The sequence below is a fragment of the Hesperophylax consimilis genome, chromosome 3 (genome assembly GCF_061612785.1).
Source record: "Hesperophylax consimilis isolate HC1 chromosome 3, BYU_Hcon_1.0, whole genome shotgun sequence".
Taxonomy (NCBI): Eukaryota; Metazoa; Arthropoda; class Insecta; order Trichoptera; family Limnephilidae; genus Hesperophylax; species Hesperophylax consimilis.
Window position 1 is genome coordinate 43,836,805 of NC_142838.1, and position 15,141 is coordinate 43,851,945.

At 34.9% G+C, this 15,141-nt stretch overlaps 1 protein-coding gene across 1 annotated transcript in view; it reads right to left on the reverse strand.

Moving 5' to 3' along the window:
- Positions 1-15,141, reverse strand: part of LOC149425579 (inactive tyrosine-protein kinase Dnt-like) — a 157,486-nt gene that overhangs the window by 141,344 nt on the left and 1,001 nt on the right. The gene's annotated exons all lie outside the window — the stretch shown is intronic.

Below are 15,141 nucleotides of genomic sequence, written 5' to 3' on the forward strand. Positions count from 1 at the left end.
TATCAGGTAAGTATTGAACTGTATATTTTCTCCATAAATAGTTAAGTAATAACATAGACCACTGTACAAATGTATTATCAGTTTGTACAGCGCCCTTGAGGTGTTTTTGCACAAAAACGGCGCTATACAAGTCATCCAAGTATTATTATTATTATTATTAAAAGTGTGAATATTGTTGGTATACCTTATATTGCAGTTAATAGGCATTAAAATCGCTATGCAATATGCAGGGTTTTTGATATATTGTTCTTTGTGTGCAAAATCGTATCTTCCCCAAGCTTAAACTTTCTAATAAAAGAGTGTTTATTTGAAGTGACCTGCCTGGTGTCTGTGTGTACATAATTATAGAGTGTACAAGCCAAAAATGTGTATATTATTGGTATACCTCACAGACATAGGAATTAATATGTCTATGGTATACCTTATATCGTAGGTAATAGGCATTAAAATCGCTTGACAAACGGATTCTAGAAACGTTCGATTTCAAGCACAAAATCTGTTTATATTTATTTTGTAAATAATTTTATAAGAAAGCAAAAATTTTTATAAAGTTAAACTGTCACAGATAATTTTAGCTATAATACTGTATTTTTTAAAAGTTGTTTCCTTCACGCGTTTATACATTTCAATTGAAAAAAATATTTTCAATAGTTTAAATTAATATTTTTTAATAGTTTAAATTAATATTTTTTAATAGTTTAAATTAATATTTTTTAATAGTTTAAATTAATATTTTTAATTTAGTAATTTATTTGTATTCTACTCAGGCGAAGCGATAGGAAAACCTTAAATTTATCTAAAGCATATTTTTGGTATTCATAATGTACACCAATTCGTTATAAAGATTAATCGAAATAGTGATTTAGCATTAAGCTTCGCCTTAAGACCGTCACCTTTTTATTATTCTGTGTATTGTTCTGTTTCATGATTCGTTTAGTATTATCTTCTTCTTCGACGATATATTACATTGATGGGTATAATAACCTTCAAAAGTAATTCAAATAAAAATGAAATTTATTTATTAATGGGGCACCACAAGAAACGGCCCTTTTAACGAGTTTGTGCAACAAGGGATGCTGTATCATAAGTTGACCCTTCACATCCCTGTCAGGTACATCACAATCCTAAACGGGCGCATTTCTCACCACTGACAAGAACACGCTCGGGCAGACGATTAAAGGGTTATGATATCAACAATCAGGGGATATTATTTATTATATTCCATCAATTGTGCTTGTTGTGACGGGAGCCGACTGTAGCCGACTTCAGAATGGGTTATCTAAAAAGTGAATAAAAGAAGGTGGAATAAATATTAATGGTAAATTAAAAACAAATAAGCTTTTAGTATTAATAATAATTTAGCCCAGAAGGTATGCAGGGGTATGCAGTGCAATGAGAAATACAAACAAAATTAGAGTAAATTAACGTAGGTATTTATTTTTTATGTGAAACTGCACATGAGTCCATACTGCTCCCAACCGGCTAGAGCCAGTGATACTATGGCATCTCTTATTGGGGTGTGTTGTGAGACTGGAGGTAGCGGGTAGGGAAATAGGAAGGCAGGGAAGTACCTGGCTATTCAGATCCGGTAACCAAACACGTCCAAAGCCATTTCTGAATGGTGGTCTTACACCAGGGCGATACTGAGAGCATCTTCCACCCTGGAACTTGCCGCAATTATACATATATTATTTTAAATGAGTAATTTGTGAAACAACACAAATGAATCGAATAACGTGGATTTGATCCCGTGACCTCCAGCTTGCTTGTCGAGAGCCTTACTACTCGACCGCGCAGGCCGTCAAAATATTTAAAATTACGGCTTAAAAAAATGATTGGTCTCCTGTCTTCAAAGAAAGTGTAGATGTGATATTTGAGCAAATAGGATTCCCTCTCGGTGCTGAGATTAGTGCTCTAAAAGAATGCATTCGTCCCTCCGGAAATATTTCCTAACGCTGTTGTAGGTACCCTCCTTGGAGAGGAGTTAGCGATAAACGTTATTAGTTCTTATATTCGTAGGCAGTCTTCAATTTATGCCATCGGCACACAGAACTGCGATACATAATAGATAATTGTAGAAATGTATCATACACAAAAACGGCGCTATACAAATATTATTATTATATAAAATATTAGAACAGTAGTACAATTCATTTGCGCTGGAAAATTGTGAAGAGACGTGGCCTTTTATTATGTGAACAATCGACCCAAATTCTACTTCAAATCTCGATAAAACGTTCGAAATTACGTGTGGAAAATGCCTTTTCTCGTGACCAATAAAGATATTTTCACCCGATCGCGGATCGGCCAGCGCGAAGACAGCATTTTCAAGATATCCACGCGGAATTCTGATTACACGCCAGGAGGTGTTCCGTCTATCTACATGGGAACTCGGCAGCCAAATTGCGTTGGCCACGAGCCAGGATCCGTATCCAGTCACAGCAGCCAGTAGTCAGTAGCCACTGCAGGGTAACTAACTACCTTACTACATTCATTGGAAATACATTCGACGGAACCAACATATTTATAGGTACGATGATAATATACGGTGCAAATTGTTAACGAGCGCGGTTCGGTTATTTACATTTACGTTCAAAAATAAAACAGATCGAAAATCGTTGATTTTTCCCAAACAAATTTATTAATCGGCTCAGATATAGACAGTCGCTTTCGCAAATTAAAACCGAGGGTGCTGCGCGAAGGCCTATGGCAATTCTGTCATATTTTGTCAGAGTTGAATTTAAAAAATATATTTAATTTCCAAAAATTAAACGCTATTGTAATAGGTCGATTGTAGGAACATTTTTTATATTATTTTATTTATAAATACATAATATTTGACATAACCTAAGCGCAAGCCAAATACTAAGTTGGGTGATTGCGCTTTCGGAGCATCTGGGCCGAAGGCTTGGAATAAACTTCCTCCGGAACTAAGATCCATAAAAAGTCCTACATAATTCAGGTCTTAACTAAAAACTTACTTTTTAATCTGTAATAACCTTAAATTAAATATACCATTCATGAGAGAAAGTGCAGTTATATCAAATTATGTCTTAAATGCTGTATCTAAATTTCGCTCATAAACAATTAGTTAATGTTAATTAAGTGTTAATCTCAAGTGACCTACCAGGTAAGTATGGTACTGTATATTATCTCCATATATAGTTAGTAATAACATAGATCATTGTAGAAACGTATTATATATTTGTAGAGCGCCCTTGAGGTTATTTTGCACGAAAAGTGGCGCTATATAAATCATCCAAATATTATCATCTGTTTCATGGTGATCAATGAGAACATTTTGTATGAAGTCTAGTGTAAACAAATGAATTAAATATAAATAATTTGTGACTTGTCGCTCTGAATTCAGTGTAGTGTGTTTATTTGTCGTTATATAGTTCGCATGGAAATTTATTCCAAGGTTTTGGGTCTAATATTCAGATTTCTGAGTGTTTATAATTCTGATAAAGAGGAGAGGACAATTCAAATACATAATTAAATCACTTGTAAAAAACTATAAGTTCAATGAGAATAACTTTTCTTTCATAATATAAATATGATGACACCAGGAGCAGAGAAATGGGGAGGTGGTGGAAAGGTCGCCGGAGACTTCCCGTCGGTAGTCTCGTCGTAAATCGCACGAGATGATGATTATGCGCGTATCGCGAGGGCAACCAACGCAGACGAGGCATTTAATAAACGTTACGGCGTCACGCGATCTCTGCGGGATAACCTCCTGGTCTCCGGATACAAATAATTCTTCAGTTTAGTTGGGTATTTTGGAGTCAAATCCAAAGTGTGAAAAAGGCCGCTCAACCACCCCCCTTAAAGCACCCTAGGTACTATATTATATTAGATTATTATGAGGTTATTTCAAATTCCCAAAATCTTTGAAAGCTTGAAGATTGATATCATTAACATTATGGTCGACAAGTTCGAATATCACGATGGCTACCCAACAGATCACTTACTTTTAGAGGGGGTAATAATAATATCCTGTTTCTTTAGGCACTAGGACTTTAAAATAATATGCCGATCTATTCATAATCGTGTCACACAAACGCTGAAATCATCGTAGCAATACTAATATAGTAATCTCAAAGGTTAACAGCTAACTATCGCAACAGATTAGCGAAGGGTAAAGTCTTCAGTGAACAAGCCGATCACGAGGGTACTACCTATCTTGAATGTTACTTACAAGCAAGTTATAGGGTGTAATCAAAACCTACACCTTTCGCCTTACAGTCGGCATTCTATATTCTAGGACAAATCTGGTACATTTCAAAGATAAACAGAACAGACGTAGAGTTTATGGCGAGGGTGGAAATTATACACAAGAATTGTTTGGGATACAATGGGTATTATCGGCAACGAATGACAACCCATATTAGCAGGTCAAAGATTAAAAATAACATTTTCTTTAACACATGCAAGGAAATGTGTACATGGAGTACAATTGCGAAAATTGAAGGCATTTTAAGTGACAGTTGAGACTGGGCATGACTTGTGTATTTTTTGTGTCCTCACATCACCATCTTAAAAATTCACAATAATAATGATTCATGATTCAATAAGAAAATTAAAAAAATTTTGTCAGCAGAAAACTAATTCGAATTTAAATATGTAATTTATTAACGCATTTTCGAATGAGATACGGAGTCGAATAAAAGTTGATATAATGTAGTTTTTTAATAGTAACAATATATACACATACAGTAGTGAATGGTGGAATTCGGGGACGCCCGAGGCACGATCAGACATGACACGATCAAATACTTTAGGGTGGTAAAATGTGGTGTATGTGAGAAGAAAAAGGGGGTGTAAGGACAATGTATGATATGAATGGTAGAAGGAGTCGAGGACGCCCAATACAGAAATGGCACGATCAAGTGAATCAAATACTTTTAAAAAGGAAGCTTTTTCAAGTGTTACGATAATATTGCTGCCACCTTAAAAATGCATCCAGTTTTCAGGTAAATTAGATTTCACAACCTCAAAAACTTTACTCCGAAACATTCATAACCCCTATCAACGCCGGGTACACGTCAGTTAGTGCGTTATAAATGTAATTTAATTAAAGTAAGAATATTACCAAAGGAAAATATTGCCGTGTAAATTTATTATATATCTAGCTGTACCTCGCCACGCGTTTCTGTGGCTCAATCTGTCTGTGCAGACAGAAAAACAAGAGCGCGTGTTATTTTTACGTCCAACAGGTGGCGCTGTTTTTGTTTTGTTTTTTTTAAGCATGTTTGTCCAACAGATTACGCTATTTTTCAAAAAAGCATGTTTTTACCTCTCACTGGTGACCGTCTACATAATATAGGTATACAAAAACACACGCGTATTCGAATGCAAAGTTGTGTGAAAATTTCAAAGCAATCTGTGAATAACGATTGAATTTTAAGAACAAACGAACATATAGTTATATAGATAACCTAAGCTTAAGCAGTGAATTATGATGAAATTTTCATTGATAGTTTTGAACAAACGAATATATAGTTTTTACTCTCTATCTCTCTCGCTCTTACGGAATACTTCGTGAATTCCTCGGAGAAAGAGAAATCTCATCAATTTGCATAAGTTTGGTAATTTTTTTTAGCTATCTCTCCGTATATTTTTCATCCAAGGAAATATCGCTGCATGAATATCACTGTAATAATGACATGTGTACTTTTAGATAATTATTTAGTTTCCAAGGTAACCGCCTGTCACCAAAACTCGAGACTGTCTTGTCTAATTATTTCCGGATAAAGCAACCATTAGGAAAATTACTTACGATGGGTCATCTTGAATGTTGACTGATTAAAGAGCAAATAAACAAGAATTAGTACGATGAGATTAGAACAAGAGGAGAGGGGTCAGGGATGAATCAACCTCATCATAAAATTTAATCAGTTGACAAAACATACTTTATGATAAGAGTAAACATATATTATATGCAGCAAATAGAATCAAATGCAACACTCTGAGGTACTTTTTAAGGGGAACTACTGCGGCCTTTTTCATGCAAAACATAAATTTGGATTTGAGGCCGAAATACCCAGCCAAACGAGATAATTTTTCTTTTAAATCAAAATGAGTACTTTATTTATTTGTGTTTTATAGAATTCAAATTTTCATGATTTTATATGCAACTTTGGCAATTATTTGTGTGTTAATGCTAATTAAAAAAAAACTCTGTTTACTGTTCTAATATGATGAATTATAAAAATAAAATTAAAAAAAACTTGTTTGAAAAATCATTTCTGTGGGCGTTTAATTGAATTTACAAACGACCATAGACATATGAATATTAGTAGACCTGCCCTAAGTGATTAAAAGCGTATTATCCCCACTCCCCATACCGGTTCCATTGGAGCCGGCTGTGCTCGCGTATGGCCTCAAGTGAAATTTGAAAACGTGACGTCATCATTCTTGTGCGAACTATGGTCGAGGCATCATCGGTTCATTTTACGAAATAACACGGCAAAATGTTGACTTGTACTATGAAAACTTGTAAAAATAGATTTGAAAAAGAGAATAAACCCAATTGTCGTATTACATTCCATATAAAAGCATTATTTTACTTTATTTTAAGCATATTCACATCGTATAATATAGATCAGTTTTAGAAACATATACTATCACATCGAGAAACGTCTGGACGCGAAACACAAAGCTGGTTGGTTGCTGGGAAGTAAATTATGAACATTTATAAAAGTGTCATAACTAAATACTTAAACGAAATATTCGACTCTGAAAATAGAACCGAATTTTTTTGCCGAATTTGGACTTCGCAAATTTGTTCATAACGTGGCGAGTAATTTGCGCTCCAATGTAAAAATGTCTATTCATTCAAAAGCAGATTTTACTTTTAAGAAGTAAATGGTGATATTATAATGCGAGATGCCTATTTACTGTCAGATTGATTTATTGACGAATCACAGTCAGCCTTACTCCCTTCGTTCTTCAACAGTTGATTTTACCCCTCGCCATTATCTTCTCGTCTATTAATTCCTATGTCTGTGCAAACGACCGATTTGCGCTGTAATAAAAAATATGTCGTAAATAAACTAAAATTTCTACCCATAATACAGCTTTCTTAGGTATTTTATTTAATTTTTCATTATATTAACACAGTAGACAGAGTAAAATATATTTTTTTAATACTTAAAAAAGTCAAAATTGTCTCTAAAATCTTTGCATCAAAGATGTAACTCTTAAAATCTGTATATAAATATATCATAGTTTAAAAAACATATAAAGAAAATAACACGTTTACTAGATATTTAATTATTTAATAGTCTATATATCATTGTTTAAAATACGATAGTTGCATTACCTATTGATTAAAAAATAATTATATCGTTGGATATTTTGGCCTCAAATCAAAATATAAGTTTTGTATGTAAAAGGCCGCGCAGCCGTTACAATATTATATAAACGGGCGACACAGAATATCACAATAAGCCATATTCAGTTATAATACCTACTCCATTTGAACACGAATCTGAACTAACTTAACAATACTTTATTATGTGTTGGTAAGGAAATAAGGATTTCCTTGTTTATTAAGTGTGTCCTTTCTTTGGCTTGTGGGTTCATTATTCAAAAGGTTGAGAACAAGACTTATAATTTGACCCGTAATTAACTTAAATCACTTAAAGATTCCAACCGAAACCCATTAGGTAATTTACCTGCTTCTTCTTTCTTAATGACCTCATACATAATACGGTGAACTACCTCCGGATGAGTCAGGTCACGTACAGCCTTGTGGGTGGGGGTGGCTCGGGTATTGAGGACAAAGGCAGTACAGTTCATTGCTTAGTCAGATTAACTACCCTTTTGCCATTATCGTTTTAACACCCCGCCATAGTGGCTACTGTCACGGGGTGGTTCTGGTCACGCCACACTTGCATACGTATTACTTGCTACCGTCTTACCTTCTGACCTCGATTTTCAAAGTGCAGATATAGATGCTTTTACGAGTTACGAAAATATTCTGTAGTGGGACGCGGTTAATTTTTACAACTGAGCTTCCGTGGTCGAGGGGTAAGGCTCTCGACTAGCAAGCCGAAGGTTGCGGATTCAAATCCCGGCGTTAGCAAGTTAATTTAATTTGATTAACTTATGTTATTTCAAAATGTATTAATTGTAATAATACTCGCGGCACGTTTCAGAGAGGAAGATACTCTGAGTATAGCCCTGTTGTGAGACCACCATTCCGAATTGAAACATTGCTTGAAATGGCTTTAGCCGTTTTTGGCGATCAGATCTATTCTCCCCCCCCCCCACTACCGTCAGCCTCACAACATACCCCAATTGGAGATACAATAGTCTCACTGGATCTAGACGGTTGGGACGCTTGTGCGGTGTTGTGTTAAATTTGGTACTAAGAGAGTAGTTAGGTACTGTAATATTGCAAGGGTAAAAGTATCAGAGATCATAATATTTTGTGCGGGACAAACGAAAATTCTGTTTTCAGAATTCAGATGAATTTTAGTGTTCTGGTAACTCAGTCGCGGTCCCTGGTGTTTTAGTGAAAGCATTACATAATATCACGCAATTAGTATTTTATTTAATAATAGTTCATTCCATTTATCAACCACACAAAGAAAATATCTAACAAGGGCGTATTTATAATAAATTATCTAGAAATTTCAACAATAAAACTGTTATATTTCGCCTGTGTTAGTCAACTTGAATACAATTATCCCTTTTGGAACCTACATTATCAAAGTCATGTACAAGCTATTGGAAATACATATTCTAAATAAATTCTTACGCTTTCGTTAAATTGGGTATTTCATCAATTTTTAACTACAACACTCTTTTAAATGATCCGTATAACTATCGGGCAGAAGGATTTTCACTGATTTGGTATTTCTATATAAAATTCTAAATGATTCATTTGATAGTACAGAATTTCTTGCATTGATAAGCTTCCGGATTACAAAAAGTAATACTAGAAGTAGGGATTTATTTCAGTACAGAAATTCTTGGACTAACTACCATATGTATTCCTCTTTGCCCAGAATACTAATGGAGGGAAATAATATGCTTAGTCAGTGGATATCTTGATCATCACAAAGAAAAAAATATATAATTTTTACTATTCCTAAAAAGGACGTTCATAATTAAGACGGGACGATACCCTAAATTAAAGGCGGAACTTAACGACGTAAGTGAAAAATATACGACCCTCGGTCTTGTTAAAATAAATATTATTAAAAGAAATACAGGAAAATCCAATTATTTCCTGTGCGTGCGAACCGTATTTAAATTTCTCTAATAAACAGTGTTAATTTGAAGTGACCTACCAGGTAAGTGGTGACCGGGTATGTCATCACAATGACAATTAACACACCTCCAAAAAGTGATAAAACAAAAATTAGGTTAAAGGTTACAGAAGTAACTATTAAACCTAGTTTTTGTTTCATTAATTTTCGTGACTTTATATCACTTTTTGGAGGTGTGTTGAATTGTCATTTTAATGACATACCCGGTCACCACTTACCTTTTTTTTTTTTTTTTTTACAGTATTACCGCACAAGAGTCCCAACTGCTCCCGTCTGGAGCCAGTGAGACTATGGCATCCCCAATTGGGGTATGTTGTGAGGCTGAGGGTATTGGGGAGGGGAGGGAGATGGGGAAGAGGAAGGTGGGGAAGTACCTGGCTATTCAGATCTGGTCACCAAACACGGCTAAAGCCATTTCAAGCAACGTTTCAATTCTGAATGGTGGTCTTACACCAGGGCGATACTGGTAGTATCTTCCACTCTGGAACGTGCCGCAAATATACTATATATTATTTTAATTAATTAATTGTGAAATAACACAAATCAATCAAATAAAATTTATTTGCGCACGCCGGGTTCGAACCCGCGACCTTCGGATCTGTAGTCAAAAGCGTATACCACTAGACCACGCCGGCCGTCACTGGTAGGTCACTTGATATTGATCACTTTTTAAAGGTGTGTTGAGTATTCATTTTGATGAAACATCAGGGAATTCAAGTATGTATTATCTGCATGTACAAAATATAAATAAATAAGAATAAAAACATGTGTAAATTTGTAGAAATGTATTATATATTTGTACAGCGCCCTTGTGGTGATTTTGCACAAAAACGGCGCTGTACAAATCATCCAAATACTATTATTATTTGTGTATTGGACAGACCTACCATTGATTTGCCCTAGCAGATCTCTAAAATAAAGTGGGAATCTTGGTGGCATAAGTGATGAAGTCGTGTAAAGACATATTCGGCGCGCGGCCCAGCGAAATGGACTGACCTACGGTCGACTTTGCCCTAGCAGGCGTAGAAAATTGATCTTTCCGTGGGGTCTTGTGTCGCCTCAAATAAATAAATAAGGACCCCTTTCATAATCGTGTCCATTACATCACCATTCAAGTAAGAAAGCTAGATAAAATAGTTTTATATGCAAGTCTTGTTAGTTAGATTCTGTGTGAGATGTAATGGTTATCATAATGGCTTAAATTAAAACGTTATTAATTAAGAAATGTTGTATTGTAATTATTTCGATGTTATTCGTGGAATCAGTAGCGCGAATAATATATATACGTAGCAGTGAAAACTCCAGTATGTATTTCGTACCCGGCGATTTTTGTTTCTTCTGGCTCCCGGCCAAAATAGCTATAAACATTAATATCCAAACAACGTGCAAAACAAATACACCACTCATTTTGAAAATAAACCAAGCAACATTGTGCCGGGAAGTGTGGGGTAATAAAACAAATCAATTCATAATCGAATGGCGGATTACAGACCAGGGTTTTCCGAAGTGTGGCACGTGCAATGTACAATGTGCATACCACTGTATTTATAGTTGAAACAGTCTACATTTGTTGCTGGTCTGTTTTTGCATTTAGCAGAAAATAAGCTATGTCAACTTTCCTCTACTTTCTATAAATATAATATGCATCTATTATATATATAAACCTTAGAAACTAAGCGCACAAAGCTTTATGCTGTATTTATTTTTACTTACCGATGTTTCCACCAAATCAAATTTGGACGAATGATTTAGGGCTAAATGTTTCACAGAGTTTGAACAATTCATAAAATTCTTCAAGTTCTGTGAAACAATTAGACCATAATGAAATAATAACATAACCAGAATAGAACTTTCACAGAACTTTGTTGACAGTTAACATTGAAATTTGATGAATTGTTCAAATACTGTGAAAAATCTGGCCTTAAATAAATTAGTATTTGATATCAATAGATTATACGTATAGCCCTATTATTATAATGTCTTACTTCAGGGGAGCTTAAAAAGATAGAAAATAAATATAAACTAGACTCAAACACATGGAAAAATACAAAAATGCGGGTTAAAAACCCATTTAAATGCATTTAATTGATAGCTTGGTTATAATATGCCTATCTCTTTGCGATAAACGACGTATTTAACAGAAATATGAATTTCCAAATTACAACGGACCTCTCAATAGCAGAACCATAAAAGAAATTATTTTTTGAGCACTATGTACAATTTCTTGTGCATAAAGGACATTATTCGGAGATAATTAACGGGGGATAAATATGTCGCACTCGGGACAAAGAGACTTGCGAGGATAATGGGTTTTCAAAGAAGAAATATAATACGCTCACAACACGGACCGGCGGCAGGTATATTGATAATAGGGTAAATACACCGGTTACGGACATGTCATTTTTTTATAAATTTTATTTTATATTATAGAAACAAACAGTACATGATTTACAGAGATGAAACAATATACAGGAATCAGATACTTCATGTTGGGTACCTATGATATATTTCCTTGTAATGCCTGCTAAGTGGTATGTTTTTTCCTTAATTACCAGGTGACGTGTGTAGTATATAGGTGTGTGTGTGTGTGTATAATGTATGCGTAAGTGTGAGTATTTGTGTGTGTGTGTATACATGTATGTGTATGTATGCGCATTGAACAGTTTAAATTATTGACATGATGCTACGTATGAATTTGGGCAGTGAAACCGAAAAAATGTCAATGTTAGAGTTAAGACAAATATTATTTAGAGTATGAAGAGCTCGGTTAATTGGCGAATTAGATACTGCATTTGTTTTATAATTAAGCGTTTGGAATAGCACTGTATGTCGTGTACGTCTCAAAGGTAATAAGGGAACTAATAATATAAATCTACTTGAATAACTTTGAAACATTTTACATAATATTATAATACACATAGTCACTAACAACTTAATTGACAGCCCTGCCATCGTCGCCGCTATTAAATTCAATGTACCGACTAGGAACACAGGACAAAATATAGCAGTCCTCTGCAATACATACGCAACCAACTATCAGACACACTCACTAATCAATAGGATGCTTGATCTGGTCAACAAGTTTGGGGGTAATAATGATACATTCACAGAATCCACTTATAAAATTAAGCGTAATACCTATTGTTTCATATTTAGTCGTTATTTCACGCTTTAAAAACGTAGTGTATAATTTACAATACCTCACCATTCTGGTCTTATAATACATGTAAAAGCCCAACTGGGCGTAAAAACAAATAAAATAAAATATTTTGTGGAATATTGGATACAGACATGCATAGTCAGAGGCGGATTTGCCCTTAGGCCTATGTAGGCCCGGGCCTAGGGCGGCCAGATATTAGGGGCGGCCAATCGTGACAAAAAAGTCACAGATGATAACAAGAAATGACTTCCTAAGTACCTAAATATTGTACGTACGAAATAGTGATATGCAAGAGCGTGTTCACACACAGCACACAGCGCGCCCCGCAGCCGCCCTCGCCACACCATCATGCTCCGTCGCTCGCCCGCTCGCGTATTTCCAATCCATTCAGTTGCGCTAGTGTGCTAGTGAATCGCGTTAGGTATTGTTATGCATAATAGCGTGTTCACACACAGAGAATTAATAGCTATTATAGTTAACTAAATTTCCGAATCGATTTCGATAAAAAATGTCAATAAAGTAAATTCATTATGTAGTCTATAGTCTATATCAGAGGTCTCTAAACAACGGCCCGCCAATGTCATCAATCCGGCCTGCGACAATCGACAATTATACAGTAATTATTTTTAAAGTAATTGAACTAGCGAATTTAGCAAGCGTATTTTTTTACATAAATTCCACACAGGAGGCTTTGAAGAAAATATTTTCCCTCACGACCTATGTCATCTTAGGTGATGCTGTGTGGAGGGTCTTTTTAAGGAAAGGAATGATAGGAAGTTCTGAAAAGGAAAATGTATGAGGGGTGGGTAGGAATCTGGGGATTAGTGTGTCCAGGAGTGACATACGTATGAATACATCCCTCCAACTGCGGTGCAAGGCGATGGGTCAAGATAGTCCGGCTGGAAAGGTCAAAAGGCCTCCCTCACCCAGTCTCTCTCGATCCGGCCCGCCACGCAGCAGGTGGGCAGACGTATCCGCCGCCAAGACCTGGACAAATCTCACCCCATGAACCATGAATGATAATGGCAGGAAAATTAAAACGGTTTTGACCCTAGGAACTTACTGAAAAGTTTGGATACTCCTGGTCAATATGATGGGTACTGAGAAAGGGGCGGCTACATGCTCTGGGGCCTAGGGCGGCCAAGACTGCAAATCCGCCTCTGTGCATAGTAATGAATGAATCTAATAAATGAATAGCAATAATTACCTACGGTTACTATCATCACGTATGTAGGTAGATAGGTACCTATTTAAAACAAATAATACAATATTTTGGCGAATCCAGTGAAATGAATATTTTCGATTAACTTTACTCTGAATGGGTTTACATTATGAATAACAAAAAGATGTTTAGAATAAATCCTCGCTGTAGATGTCAAGGTGAAGGGAGCGTCACAAAGTTGTCGAAAACGAACGCATTTTAAAGCCATCAAAGATGCAGACACAAGAGGCCTGACTCTTTTGACCATCAAACCATGTTATCTTTGCCATCTGTTCCTTTCTACATTCAGTGGTCAAGAGATATTAACACACATATTTTCCAAAATACTATTTTTGTAGTTATTCAACCAAAATAATAACAAAAGATAACACTACAAAGTATCTATATTCCAAGTTTCACTGTTCTGTATTTAAAAACAAAACAAAAGTTTATAACAAGTAAAATGTTATACTTTTGTCACCAAAAAATCTTTGTGATTTTGTGGCTTTGTTCACTTGACATTTACGGCGAAAAAATTAAACTTTTCGTTTCGCTCGAGTAGAATTAAAATAATATTGTTAATTACTTAAAAAAAATATATGGGGAAAACAACTAAATAATGTATTTTGTTTAATTAGAACATTTTTAAAGCACATAAGAAACTATTTAAAAAAAAAATACTATTTTATGGTAAAGATTATTTGAGACAGTTTGTTTGATTTATTTTTTTTTTTCTTACAAAATTATCGAAAATTTCTGGATTCGGTTTGCCAAGCGATTGTTATGCCTATTTTGTAGTGAAATAAGACACACTAAGAATATACATATTTTTGACATGTGTATTGTTTATGTTCGATTTGGTAGGTATTACAATTTTCGTTTTTGGACCGCCACATTTTCACTTAGATATCATAGTGACGGATTCCATAGCGTTTGGCACCATAAAATTAATGTGTTAATACCGGTATATGGCAAAAAAATAGCTCTTACTAGAACATTGACAAGTAATAATAAAATATCCCAAAGTTAAGAAGATAAGATTTTCGCCGAGATCGAAAGATAAAACATTAATTTTATTCGTGTAAAATTATAAATTTGGTCCATCGCATTGCCCAGAATTTGTACCCCAACCTAGTCCAGATAATGTGCCGGAGAGACTGACTGCCTAACAATAGATTCGTTTCTAAATCTATTCAAATGTCAAACAGAATAGATTGGTTCACTTTGTGTCTCTGGGTACCTGGGTATTAGAATGGAGAAAATTGTGCATGAAGTTACTAAAAACTAGAAGCTAGAAAATAGGAAGTTACGTTATTTAAATCCGAAGAATTTACAGCAACACAATTATTTTTAAATTTAGAACAGGTACCTACCTAATTTTAAACTATTAGCATTCTTGGTAGGTAGGTACTTGCCTTGTGTACTTTTATTTGGAATGGATATTTGAAAATGTTACGTACCTCCTTTGCTAATTTGTTTGACAATATGTTTATGACTAA